This window comes from Stegodyphus dumicola, chromosome 2, assembly GCF_044657685.1.
Source record: "Stegodyphus dumicola isolate Sdum_Otavi_A_Nest chromosome 2, ASM4465768v1".
Taxonomy (NCBI): Eukaryota; Metazoa; Arthropoda; class Arachnida; order Araneae; family Eresidae; genus Stegodyphus; species Stegodyphus dumicola.
This window is the reverse complement of record NC_140769.1, coordinates 289,798,310-289,813,014: the sequence shown is the minus strand read 5'-3', so window position 1 is coordinate 289,813,014 and position 14,705 is coordinate 289,798,310. Positions and strand designations below refer to the sequence as shown.

Below are 14,705 nucleotides of genomic sequence, written 5' to 3'. Positions count from 1 at the left end.
TTAAGGACCATTAATGAAAAAAAATTAAGGACCTATGAACAAATGGGAACTGAATAAATTCAATTAAAAATATTATCTATGCCTGAACTTCACTTTTGTAACACCATCCTATAAATAATATATAGATCCGTAAGTAGGATGCATTATTATTAAGCATAGCTTAATTAACATTATAATTAATAAGTGTGAGAATAAAATTAACTTTATGGAATTTATCAAGTAGCATTAAATATTTTACACTTATAATAATTGGACATATTTGAAAGAAGATAAGTGGCATTTTATTTATGTTTTACAAATAGTTAGCTTTATGTTTTTATTATTATTAATGTTTCATTTTGTAACATACTCACTCAGTCTAGAGATTTAATAAATAGTAAACAGATTTTATGTCAAGGGGCATAGGTTAAAATGAAATCATAATCAGCATGATTCATAACAAAAGACTGGTTGTTGTCATTGCCTAGAAAGAGACCTGCTGATCAAAACAAACCTGAGAGGCCTGATGTAGGCACGGTTGGCAGGTTCTGAAAGTTAGCTGGGCTCCGTCTGACGCAGTTACTGTCATAATTTCATGTAGAGTTTCAGGGGTTGCGACTCAGATAATATACTTTAAGGTTCTAATAAGCCAATAAAGCATCAGAGGTGATAAGTTATTTTTCAGTATTTTAAGTGTCACTAGATGCGAAGAATAAGTTTTACATAAGTTTTTACATTTTTGTGTTTTATGTTGTGATCACGGTAAGGGTTAATGAAAGGCAATAACTTGCTTTAATATGCAGAGATAATTTTTAAAGGTAAGCAGTTAGTTATAAGTAATTAAATTAGGTATTAGATAACCTCAGTCATTATGGATTTACATGGTCACTATTAAATTTTATTTATTTTTTAACAATATTTGTTACAATATTTGTTAAAAAAGGCCCTAGTAAAATCACAATCTCATGAAATTTCACAGTTTAAAATACCTATAATTTATGACATTGATTCTAAAACGATATTAGGATAATTACACATTAAAAGCTACAAAACCATTTATATTTTGTAGCAACAACACTCAACAAAATAGTTATGCATCTTTTTAATTTGAAGCCTTCCCAGACATTTTGAGTAATTTATATCGATTTCCTTCTCTTGAACCATCTTTACTAACAATTATAAATTTGTCTCAATATGCGAAAGAATGTCCTCACTAGTTTCTGCGTGTTTTATCTCCTAACCTGTCAACCTCTCCACAATGTACTTATGAGGGTTTATTTGATCTGGTAAAAGTTAAATAGCCCCCAAACCCCTGACAGTTGTGAAGCAAATTATTGCTGTGTCTGAAAGTAACTACAAAGTCAGACAAAGGTTTAAATAAGCTTCTTATTTAAAAAGAACTTAGACATAGAGGCATGTTCTTATGCTAACAAAATCAACTGCAGCTCGTGGTAATGTAATTAAACAAGAAGAGTCAAATTCAAACTAAAAATATCAACTAGCGGTCAAAGACTATGCAACTTAATTTCATTTAACTCACTCTATCGTTGTAACAAACTCAAATGTCGGCAACGGTAATGCAAAGACAAATAATTACAAATTATGAGAGCTGGCAGGAACTAATGCAGGGAGCAAGTGGAGGTCAGAAACACTCTTGTCTTACATTCCAAAAACCTCAGTTTAAAAACTGTCTAAGTGATTTGCATTCTGGTAAGGAAATAGAAATGGGAAATTAGAGTAAAGGCTGAAATTGTAAACAACTGGGTAAGTTACATAATAATAACTGTACATATCTTTGAAGAATAATTTTCTTTCTCTTTATGTATTCAGTTTATTTCTTCTCCATTTCCTTTTCATTTTAGAATTTTTAGATTTAATTAAAGATTTCTGTTATTCTAAATAAAATAAATACATTTAGAATGTATAAAAAAAGCAGCTAATTTTATTTCTTTAGTAATATGAACATTCAGAAGAAATATGAAATATAGATGATAAGGTTCGGTTACAGAGCTGATGTGGCATAATTTTCAGAATTTATTGACACACCGAGCAACAAAATCTAGAAATGGCAAAACTTTTAGCATTTAGAACAGGCACTGGAAGCAGTATTTAAGATCCACAGAAACTACATCAGGTGAGAAAATGCTTAGTGCCAGCCATGTATATGATGCATTAAGACATATTAGATGAATCTTTTAAATTGTCAGTTTTCAATTTCTTTATTAGTAAAAAACATTTTCTATAATGCCTGTCCATATGATAAGATTAGAAGCATTTCTGATATTCTCCATGCTCATGTCTAATGAGAAGTAGAGAAAATAAAGGAAGATAAAAATGTTAAGAAGATTCTAGTATCAGAAGTAAAACTTTCAACTATAAAACCAATGTTTTCACTTTTCTTCCAGACGTTCTCCATAAAGTAAGAAACTGCGTGTTAATACCATCGAGACATTTTTCATTTTGTCACATTTTTCTGGAATCTTCTGTAATCGTGGGTCTATCAATCTTGCCTTCATATCTTTCTAAACTTTCCAAGCTGCAATGTCTAAAATCCTAAAGCAAAATTACCCCTACCAATTCTGTAACAGCATGACTAATAAAATCATTAATAATTAAAAAATTAAATAATTCACTAATCAATGCTTAAAATAATTACCGTATTTGACGGCATATAAGACACACTTTTTTTCCTAAATTTGGTCTCAAAAAAGTTACCTGCATCTTATCCATGAAGGACACTTTCAATACTGAATGCTATTTTTAGCCCGGATAAAGATCTAGACACACATAACTTTTTCTACATCTACATGTGTGTGGCCTTCTGAATAAGGGTGCGTCTTATATGCCAGTGTGTCTTACATGCCGTCAAATACGGTAAATAGTGCAAGTTAAAATTTAACAAAATACGAAGAGATAAATTAAAATTTAATATGATTTTTAATATAATTTTATTAGTAAAAATAAAATTTTCAAGATGTAATTTCTACTGAAATTTTGCTCAGGTACATAAAAGAAGTGTAGGGCTCCGGGTAGAATTATGATTTAACTGCAAAACTAAGAAGTACCGGAGCTGGGCTCCTGTGGGCTTGGTCGCAAATTAAGCTCTGGAGAAAACTGATGCATATTCTGAGAATTCTGAATATTCTGAGACAATTACATGGGAAAAACTCGATAAATACCATAAAAAATTTTAAAATAGATTTTTAATTAATTACATAGCTATTTTGCTTTTGCTAAGAAATGTTTCAGAAAAGGTGCTTTACAGCATTATACCTTGCTTATTTTTCACATTCAAAAATATTGCATAATAAGTGGCCAAAATGGAACTTTATAATATGACAGCGAAAAATACAAATGCTTTATTTTAATGTTATTTCTTAAATACAATTCCAAAATATTACCATTATTTAAATGAAATTTATCAATGTTACAATGTTCTGAAAAATATCATTGAAAAATTCCCAGATCTCGGAAATAAAAATTTTCTATAGAAACTGATCTTAAAATCGCCAAAATGTTGATAAATCGGCAAATTTAGAACCATTTAATAAAAAAATTCACATCCCCAAAAAGTGAAAAGTTAAGAACTCTTCATTATAAAAAATGAAATAATTTCGAAATGCTTATGTTTCACTTCGTGCTCAGAAACTTGAGTATCCCACTATTTATATTAGAAATAGGAACAAATTATAACCCATGAACCCATTCAAAAGATAACCAAAAGATTATCAGCTCCAAAAATATTCCTCCAAAATATTAATTCACACTCAAAATGGCAGTCATAAAAACAGACAGAAATTTCAGATTAAATTTCAGGACCTTCTCTCGATTTTGGTCGAAATTAAGGACTTTTAAGGACCAAAAATCGATTCAAAAAAACTTAAGGACTTTTAAGGACCATACGAACCCTGAAAGCCAATTCTTTAAGATATTTCAGAGCCCATGTCCACTGTACATAAACACAGATCAGAAAGCCTGAAAGTTCAGTCATGAATCAGCTATGATATTTAGCAGTTAGCTGAATTTTAAGTTAGGGTCCACCCTGACAGGTATTTGAGAAACTTCACAATATATTTTGCATACTAAGAAGGAATACTTAATATCTGCATTTCTTTGAGTAATTTCTAGCTATTGTTGTGTTGTGTGTGCTACTTATTGTGCTTCATAATAAATAATAAATTATTCATTTCTTTCAGCTTATCTGCACTTAGTATTTAAAGAAACATCAATAATCTATAATTCACAAATCAATTATTTCAAATAACCCATGGGCATATTCAGGGGCCATACACAAAGCGAAGAACGAAATGTCTGCATTCGGATCAGACTAACAATAAAATATCAGTTTTTCTGATGTTAAGAGATTTAGTGACCAGCATTTCTATGCAGATTATTACAAAAAATAATGATCAATATTATTATTTCCTAAATGTAGATCTTAGTCGTATAATTGTATAGAATTCATGCTCATTTATATTGGCAGGCTTCAGTATTGGCATATAGCCAATTTGTAATATTATTTGCAAGTGTTAAAAATGAAAAATACTTTAAATTAGTTTTTAACGATTATCAGGTTGTAATTGTAAAGAAATAAAACTTCTTAAAAAAATGGCTTATTAAGAATTAATCAAGTTCAAGTCAAAAAGAGGATCTGATGACATCATGATTATTCATTATCGGAGTTAACCCTTTGTGGTACGGTGTGCCTGGTCTGGGCACATCTAAAAATTTCCTTCTGTAGGCACAGAAAAATTGAATGAAAAATGATTTATAGATTACTCTGAACCTTCTTTATTTAAACTAGATGGCAGAAAACTAAATGAAAAAGGATTTATAGATTAATCTGAACCTTCTTTATTTAAACTAGATGGCAGCCCAACACAAATCAGTCCATATATTTTAGCAATGTTTAGTTTTTAAAACCCCTCATTTTTCAAAAACATCTGGTTGATCTTTGGATTATGGTAAGTTAACGACTTTTTGGCGAAAATTTGGCGACCAACCCTGCTACAGCAACCTGCTAGTCATTTTTTTTTTTTGGACGCCATTTTGTTTTCTCAAAGTAAAAGCACTTTCCCCCCCCCTCTCAACATTTGTTCCAACAATCTGCTAGCCGAATTACGCATATGCTCGAACTTTTATGGAACAAAAGTGCTTAATCATGACGAAAATTAGGTGCGAAATTGGGAAAAAGTGCAGAATCGCCCACTGCTTGCAGCGTTTTTAATATTTGCACATACACGATATCCATGTACACGTCGACCTATTTTCACTTAAAAAAACATCCCAGAATTGCACAAAAATGGCATTGCACACACTCTTGACTTTATCCATGTACATTGCTAAAGCCCTAGCTAGTAACCTTTATCGCCTTACCAAAATGTCGCCAAAATACCTGTTACCATATTCCAAAGATTAGCCTTTCCTTCGAAAATGAAAAACCCTCCCATTTTTCAACCAAAGTTTTATCAAGCATTATCATTTATATTTCCTGTAGTAATAATGCTGACTTACTGTGTCCGATTGCATTAAGGCATAGGATTTTAAAATTAATGCCTCAATGAGTTGTAAATACGAATTAAATTCTTTAAAAAATTTTAAAGAATTTAATTCGTAAAATTTTATTGTTTATATGAGAAAATATAAAGAGATGGAAAAAATTGTATGCAAGGAATAAAAACTAAAAGTCTCTGCTAAGTATTCATTCGATAGTAAGCTATTATGAAAATACCTGCATCAGTTTATAGTTTTATCATTAAAAAAAAAATTGGCAAGCCACGTATTAAAGTCTCCAAATTAGATTAATTTAATTAAATATCTGCATTTGATTTTCACTTTTAACTACTGATCGTTGCAATACTTTCACGTGAATCCGCAAGTTATTGCTCAAACATGTCGCCAAGCTGAGGCAGCGATATTTAACACAAATGATTATTAAATTTCATAAACTCTTACGTAAAAAATAAAATGATTTACACAAAATAAAGGAAGCACTTCCACAGAGAACCCGGTAAATGTAAACATCGCCAACTTTGGCGATAATAGTTTAAATCTGGTAACCCAGCAGATTTATCCTATTCACTTGTTTGAAGTTTGCAACCATTCCTCTTGCGTTCATTTTGTTGAATTATCACTGTCGTTATTCGCATTTGCAGATTTTCGTAGATAGATGCCGGTTCTCGGTTCAGGATGAAAGGAAGAAAATACGGTGGTGAATGCTAATTTGTAACATGGCCGTTTACATTGTGTTCTTAATTATTAACAGCTCTAAGAACTATGAGGTTTCCAACCTCTAAAATAATTTGTTTCCGTAGGCCGCAAAAATGTGCATGTGCATTTTAAATAACTAAGTAATGCTTTTATTTTTATTATTGTTTATTGTCATCTAAAATTATGAGAATAAATCAATTTTTATAGTGTAAAATTTTAAAAGGTAATATATTGTTAATGTTTTTCTAACAATAACCTTTCAGAGGATGGCAGGTGTGACATAAATAGATGATTAAATTGAAATAAAAAATATTATTGATTATCTAAGATGACAGAATAGTTTGATGTATCACCATAGTCATCAAAATTAGCAAACCACTGCTGGTGTAAGGAATATATTGTTTTCTGTGTTAAATGGAATTTAAGACAATTTTTTTTCGCTTATCACATTTAACCGGTTAATTTCAGTATATTAATACTAATTTATATTTATTAAATGAATTTTTATTTCCGTTATAAATGCTTATATATTGTCTTATGCTTAATATATTCTTTTCTCTGCTAACTTGAATTTAATACAAATTTATTATCGTATATCACGTTTAACCGGTTAGTTTTACATCTACATGCTTATTATCTGTGAATTTTTACTACCATATGCTTAATATATTGTTTTGTCTGCTAACTTGAATTTACATGCAGTAAAAATCACGTTTACAGAATATAACGTTTACGGCTCGGCTCATCGTCGCTAAACCGCTAGCTTGGCGAGTAAAAATGCAACGGCGCCAACGGGTTCTCTGCGGATGAAAACCAAAAATAAATATTTCTAAAAAAGTATTTCATAACAAAAAAAAAAAAAAAAAAAATACAATTTTGCAGGTTAAAGGAATTTTAGAAATGCGAGAAATATTCATATTTGAAACTTAATTGCAAGTCACTATGAAGTTTTTAATGTACAAAATAACTTTCAAGTATAGTTTTAACTTATGCTGTTTTTCAAGATAAACATAGCGGAATCGAAATAAATATTAAAAGAATAAAACAAGTATTTAGTGATGATAAGAAAAATGATAGTAAATAAAGGTTCAACTGTTCAACTGAAATCTGGTTTAATTATATTCTTTTAATCATGCAGAAATTCTAGACAGTAGGGTAAAAAATAATTAAACTTACTTGTCTTATGAACAACTTACTCGGAGTGGCTCTAATCAATTTTCGTATTTAAACCGCTCAAAGCATATGTAAACAAAACATCACTGTTGCCATAATAATTTTACATTATCATGAACATATTAAATTATTAGTCCAAAGAGGCTTTGTCCCTAAAGGACGATTGTTTTCGTTTTGCAATTCTGCGTTGAATGAATATAAATGTCCGTTTCACTTTTCAAAATGTTGCCACCAAATATTAGAGTATATATTATATTTGAAGAAATTAAAACATGAAAAATTCGAGTGGCTCCTAAACACTATACCATCTGGGGGAAAAATCTTTTTATTATAAATTAATTTTAATATAAAAGTTATTTTAACATATGTGCATTTAAGAAAAAAGAGCAGTGAAAATTTCCCAAAATCGCAAGCAGATAAATTTTGGCAGCATAGTTTTGTCAAAAATTGCGCGATTTGGCAACACTGCGTTGCAACTTGATTCGCTGTTTGTAGCTGCGCCAAAGAACTAACTTTTAAAATCGTGTATTTAACAGCTTTTGACACTAACATATTTTCTGAAGCAGGGCAGAATTCGAAAGGTAAATCCTCTTGAAAAACCAACAAAGATGTCTTGTAGAATATAATACAGTATTATCAATTAATTACATAACTGCTTTTCTCTTACTTGAAGCAGAACTTTATTAATCTTGTGAGATATTTAGTCCAAGGCAGTTTAATTATAATATTGTTTTTGAAACTTTTAATATTAGGTATATTTATATTGTAATAGATGAGTAAGAATTAAGGATACAGTGGATATTTAGCTGAGGTATGCTAATCAGCCTAAATGCTACTATTTATCCTGTGATCCGTTCCATTTTATTTCTCGCTTCCTGTTAAATAGTCTTAAAATTTGTTTTAATTAAAAATAAATAAAAGTTGATTGATAGAAGCTTTCCATAATGTGAAACAACCTTTCCATGAATACGTTTCTTCCCATAATGTTATGCAACTGCAACTTTAAAATATTAGATTATGTTAATTAAAATTTGGGTAAAATCCTAGGAGAGCCCTTGGCGACAAACTGGGAAAGTGCAGAATCTCTGCGTGTTTCTCAAAATTGCCAACTTGAAAATGGCAAGTAAAAAAATTGCACAAACTTGGTATCCATGTACACATCGACCTATTTTCATTTAAAAAAACATCCCAATATTGCACAAACTTGGCACTGCACACTCTCTTGACTTTGTCCATGTACACATCGATATGCGCCATATAAATATGTTATATATGGCGCATATTGTATAATATATGTTATCAAATGTGGACTTTAAATAAAATTTTTAGAGTCCACATTAATAACATTGCAACAGCAAAAATTGCAAATATGGTGCAAGTTAGATCATTTTTAAATGCATATATTTATATTAATTGCACTAATTGTATATGTTTATTATATGAATATTTTAAATGTCTGTTTTATCATTCAATATTAATATATTTATGAACATTTCTGTTTTGATTGTTCTGTTCAATGTATCTTTGATTTTAATTTCACTTTTAAATTTTAGCACCATAATTTTATCAAAGTCTTCTGAAATTTAGTCACAATTTCACTCAATCAAATCTAACAGTGTAGTTCACAGATGCAGCATAAAAACTATGTCAAATAACAGTCACTAAGGTGTATGGATTAGGTTTTTCATGCCATCTGTTTTGTTTATTTCATGCTTATGACTGCATAAGAAGACTTACATGAAACAAATGTGTCACAAGCAGTGACACTGAGATGTTGTTTCACATAAAACTGAGAAGTACAGCACTAATTAGCACTGTAATTGTTAAAGAAAGTATCCTAGCTTTTAAAAAGCTTTGTTGCATGTAATGTGAACTTAATTACTTTATCATTTTAAGAATAAGAAGGGTTTGTGTGTTTATTTAATTCATAATGCAAAGCATGCAAGGGGTGGCTGAAAAAGTCATGCTTTCGTGAATAATTTCTAGGGCAATTAGGCTCATATTTACATCACTTAAGGAAAATCATGAAAATGTCACAAAATTCACAAAACACATGCGAAAAAAAATAACCTGCACAGCCAGCTCATTTTTCAGGATTTGAGCCGAGATTTAACTACCACTATTCAGCCCTCTGAATTACTCGTAAGACTAAATATGTAATATGTAATATCATGTAATAAAAAGTTAACTGTGTGTTGTGTGGCAGGATTGCTTTCTCAAGTATCAAGGTAGGAAATACTATTCTTTTCTAAATCTATTCTTTTTTTTTTTAAGTGTTTGGTCACAGTATTATTCATTACATGTACTTTCCATAATTCATATAGAATACTAATATTTCTACAAGTGTTTTTTTTTTTTTTTTTTTTTTTTTTTTTTTTTAAGTGTTTTGCTTGTTGATATTCTCAAAATTGTATCTGATAATTAGTATAGTAATAGGTATAAATACAATAGACGTATATAATCAATCAGGAGTGGCCACAACTGCATATTTACATTATTCTAAAATAGGTGAAGTAGGTTTCAGGCAACAAGAAATGTGGATTCCAAACAATCATTCAGTGACAATGTTAGTTCAATAAGAGCTATGTGCCTGTAATAAATTACTGAATGCATGACTTTTAATACATCCATTTTACATAAACAGTTTTTCAGTATTATTTTTTTTTTAATTTACTAGCGGTACAACACTAATATATGCCCTAATTTCACCAAATGTGGCGATATGTGTTCTACGCTGGTTTTTGGCGCGATTGCGTGTTCTATGGCAACCCTGTTGACGTTGAAAAATCTTTCGCTGGAGCTCGTTGATTCGCCTCTGTGTCTGAGAAGATGGGAGGGAAACATAAAATGGTAGTTGTTGAATTGGAAGTTCGGCAAAAGGAAATATCATTGTGGCTATCCTGTTGAGGGGTAGTGGGTATTTCGAAGTGTGGAAAGAGGGTCTGGGAGGTTATTTTTAATGGCAGTGCATGATAGAAGTAGGGATTTGTGATTTTATTTATTTGTGAACAATAGTATAAATTTTCTGGATAGTGTGTCTGGCTGTCATGTAAATACGATAGTGATCACGTGGCGGCATGTTAAAGGCGGTATGAAATTTATATTTCTGCTATTCGAAAACGCATTAATTCATGGTAAGTGCATTTTATTTTATCCTTGTTCTTATTTTGTAGAATGCTATGTTCATTGGTTCTTTAGTATGAATTTCTGTCGTTATTGTTGTTTTTTTAAATTGTTTGAAATTTATTTTAGTTTATTTTATTGTTTAGTGTCTAGACTGTGCAATTCGTAGATGTTTTTTAAAGTTGAAACAGAACGCTGTGTGCATGGTATTATTTGAAATTTATTGTTGTTACGTTATTTTATTAAAGCGAGGAGTGCGTAGATCGTAGATTCCTTCCTTGCCTAAATTGTGCAATTCGTAGAATTTTTTTTAAGTTTAAACAGGATGCTGTGTACATGGTATTCTTTGAAATTTATTGTTGTTATGTTAATTTATTAAAGCGAGGTCTGCGTAGTTTGTAGATTCGTTCGTTGCCTACATTGTGCAATTCGTAGATTTTTTTTAAGTTAAAACATGTCGCTGTGTACATGGATTCTTGTCAAATATTTTTGGTTAGAAACTTTACGTTTTTGCTATCTAAATTTTTTGTTTCAGATTTTTAGCTAAATTGTGTGTTCAAAACGTAGTTTTTGCATGTGCGAAAACCGCGTTTTTGGAGACATTTTAGGCTAAAAGTTCAAAATGTAGACAAAAAATTTAGATAGTAATATAGCAGCGTGAAGTTTCTCACCAAAAATATTTGGCGACTTGAGGGCGCATATCAGAGTAGTTCCTTACTTGCAAAACAATTTAAAGCATTTTATGTTGAAACAACTGCCTGTCTTTCATAGTATATTTGACAGTACCAATAATCTTCAGGAGTACTGAAATTCTATTCGGTAGCATTGTTAATAAAACTAGAAAATTGTACATTTTATTACTTTTGAAGAGTCATTTGCACTTGGATTCATTACACAAGTAGTGGTTTGCTAATTTTGATGACTTTGGGGATCCATAAAACTATTCTGTCATTTTAGAGAATCAGTAATACTTTTTATTTCAATTTAATCATCTAATTGTGTGTCACACCTGAAATCTTCTCAAATGTTATTGTTGGAAAAGCTTTAACAATATATTATCTGGTTAAAGTTTTAGGACATAAATACTGTTTTTCTCGTTATTTTAGATGACCATAACCAATAATAAAAGCATTAATTAATTATTTTAAATGCATATTTTGGCGGCCTATGAAGTCAAAATATTTTATTGGTTGGAAACCTCATTCTGCTTGCTTAATGCTACGTTAACAGCCGTGTTACCAATTATCATTAACCCCCCTCCCGCCATATTTTCTTCTACGAACTAGCATCTGTCACCGAAAACTTCCTTAATTATATGAAAGTATTTCCATCTATTTTGGAAAAGTTCATAAAATATAACGTGAAAATACGAAAAAATAATTATAAATAAGTGAAGAATAATTTAAATCCGCAAATGCGAACAACGAGGGTGATAATTCAACAAAATGAATGTTAGAGGAATGGCTGCAACCTTCATACAAGCGAATAGGTTGAATCCGCCGGATTACCAGGTTTGAACTATTATCGCCAAAGTTCCCGATGTTTACATTTGCTTGGTTCTTTGCAGAAGTGTTTCGAAATTCTAATTAGATGTAAACAAATTTCATTTAATAATAATTGAATGCCCCGGAAAGCTTCAAACTTCTTTTTTATTTATTTATTTTTTTTTTTAAATTAATCTTTGGATTATGGCAACTTGGCAATTTTTTGGCAAAAATTTGGCAACCAACCCTGCTACAGCAACCTGCTAGTTTTGTTTTCACGAAGTAAAGGCATTTTTTTTTTTTTTTTTTTACTCAACATTTTTTCCAACAATCTGCTAGCCGAATTACGCTTATACTAGAACTTTTATGGAACAAAAATGCTTGGAACTACTCTGATATGCGCCCTCAAGTCGCCAAATTTCTCGCCCTTCACGCTGCCATATTACTATCTAAATTTGTTGTCTACATTTTGAACTTTTAGCCTAAAATGTCTCCAAAAACGCGGTTTTCGCACATGCAAAAACTACGTTTTGAACACACAATTTAGCTAAAAATCTGAAACAAAAAATTTAGATAGCAAAAACGTAAAGTTTCTAACCAAAAATATTTGACAAGAATCCATGTACACAGCGACATGTTTTAACTTAAAAAAAATCTACGAATTGCACAATGTAGGCAACGAACGAATCTACAAACTACGCAGACCTCGCTTTAATAAATTAACATAACAACAATAAATTTCAAAGAATACCATGTACACAGCATCCTGTTTAAACTTAAAAAAAATTCTACGAATTGCACAATTTAGGCAAGGAAGGAATCTACGATCTACGCACTCCTCGCTTTAATAAAATAACATAACAACAATAAATTTCAAATAATACCATGTACACAGAGTTCTGTTTCAACTTTAAAAAACATCTACGAATTGTACAGTCTAGACACTAAACAACAAAATAAACTAAAATAAATTTCAAACAATTTAAAAAAACAACGATAACGACAGTAATTCATACTAAAGTACCAATGAACATAACATTCTACAAAATAAGAACAAGGATAAAATAAAATGCACTTACCATGAATTAATGCGTTTTCGAATAGCAGAAATATAAATTTCATACCGCCTTTAACATGCCGCCACGTAATCACTATCGTATTTACATGACAGCCAGACACACTATCCAGAAAATTTATACTATGGTTCACAAATAAATAAAATCACAAATCCCTACTTCTATTATGCAGTGCCATTAAAAATAATCTCCCAGACCGTCTTTCCACACTTCCAAATACCCACTACCCCTCAACAGGATAGCCACAATCATATTTCCTTTTGCCGAACTTCAATTCAACAACTACCATTTTATCTTTCCCTCCCATCTTCTCAGACACAGAGGCGAACCAACGAGCTCCAGCGAAAGATTTTTCAACGTCAACAGGGTTGCCATAGAACACGAAATCGCGCCAAAAACCATCGCAGAACACATATCGCCACATTTGGTGAAATTAGGGCGTATGTTAGAGTTGTACCAAATGCTTAATCATGACGAAGATTAGGTGCGAAATTGGGAGAAAGTGCAGAATCGCAAACTGCTTGCCGCGTTTTTAAGAATTGCACATACACGGTATCATCCATGTGCGCGTCAACCAACTTTCACTTAAAAAAGCATCCCAGAATTGCACAAAAATGGCATTGCGCACACTCTTGACTTTATCCATGTAGACTACTAAAGTCCTAGCTAGTAACTTTTATCGCTGTTATGTCGTAGAGCAAAAACAATTTTATTTTGCACCTGACTGCCACTGGCTCCGACATAGCAATTTGAATACTCTACATCTAAAATTTGAAACATCATTCCAGAATTTTAAATGTTTATTTAATAGAATTCTATTCATATATTTGCAAGTTATACACTATAAATACAATAAACAAAATTTGAACTTATCTGCGCCAGCGTGAATAAGCCTGGCATAATATTCTGAACTCGACGCAACTTTAGCAGGAAAAATACCGCTAATTCAAACACAAGGTTTCATCCTTTCCAATGCAGCTAATTTTCTAAATATATTTTACTAATATCCGTAGCGGGACAGCGGATTCCATTTCATTCACCCAAAACTCAAATGTTATAACGTAATAGTATCGCAAAAGATGCAAAAAACATCGACTCAAAATCAAAATATTAAAATCTATAGAATATCATCCGCTGTTGCCATTCCAGCACTGCCAAGTTTTTCTTCCTGCAGCTGTTGCCAGACTTATTCTCGTTGTATGTGAGAGGTACAACAATCGCCTTACCAAAATGTCGCCAAACTACCTGTTACTATATTTCAAAGATTAGCCTTTTTTTTTTACTAGTACATAAAAGATCTAACATTGTGGTTCTCAACCTATTTTGCCCTATTCCACCCCTTTCGTCATTGCTAGAAGATCATTCTCATCATGCCCTTCCTTTTCAGTACTTGAAAAATGCATATGTATATTTATTTAGATTTCTTAACTTGCTTTATAAATTAAACAACAAAAAGTACAGAAAATGTTGATGTACAACCAGGATTTGAATAAAAATAGTTTTTTATATTCATAAACCACAGCTCCCAACTGTGGTTTTTCTTCTGGTCTCCTGGTATATTACCAAATCTCCCAGTTTTCAGTTTTTAGCCTTTATTAAGGAACATTTTTCCCAGAAATGAATAAATTTCATTGAATGAATTAAACTTAAATTGTGCTAA

At 31.1% G+C, this 14,705-nt stretch overlaps 1 protein-coding gene and 1 long non-coding RNA gene across 16 annotated transcripts in view; one reads left to right on the top strand and one right to left on the bottom strand.

Moving 5' to 3' along the window:
- The window catches only part of LOC146999029 (uncharacterized), a 51,157-nt gene extending 37,714 nt beyond the window's left edge, over positions 1–13,443 (bottom strand). For 3 of the 9 annotated variants that reach the window (XR_015039923.1, XR_015039927.1, XR_015039926.1), the window contains exon 1: positions 7,366–7,571. This is a non-coding gene — a long non-coding RNA (uncharacterized LOC146999029). Of the gene's footprint in view, positions 1–7,365; positions 7,575–13,048 lie in introns of those variants that run through there. The other 6 variants (XR_015039925.1, XR_015039924.1, XR_015039930.1 and 3 more) reach the window with 6 other exon arrangements.
- The window catches only part of LOC146999028 (inositol polyphosphate-5-phosphatase A-like), a 206,397-nt gene that overhangs the window by 87,459 nt on the left and 104,233 nt on the right, over positions 1–14,705 (top strand). For 2 of the 7 annotated variants that reach the window (XM_085812260.1, XM_085812254.1), the window contains exon 1: positions 7,832–7,943. The exons of 1 other annotated variant lie outside the window; for it this stretch is intronic. The gene's annotated coding sequence lies outside the window, so the exon portion shown is untranslated. Of the gene's footprint in view, positions 1–7,831; positions 7,944–8,016; positions 8,174–13,803; positions 14,254–14,705 lie in introns of those variants that run through there. 4 more of the 7 variants (XM_085812255.1, XM_085812261.1, XM_085812258.1 and 1 more) reach the window with 4 other exon arrangements.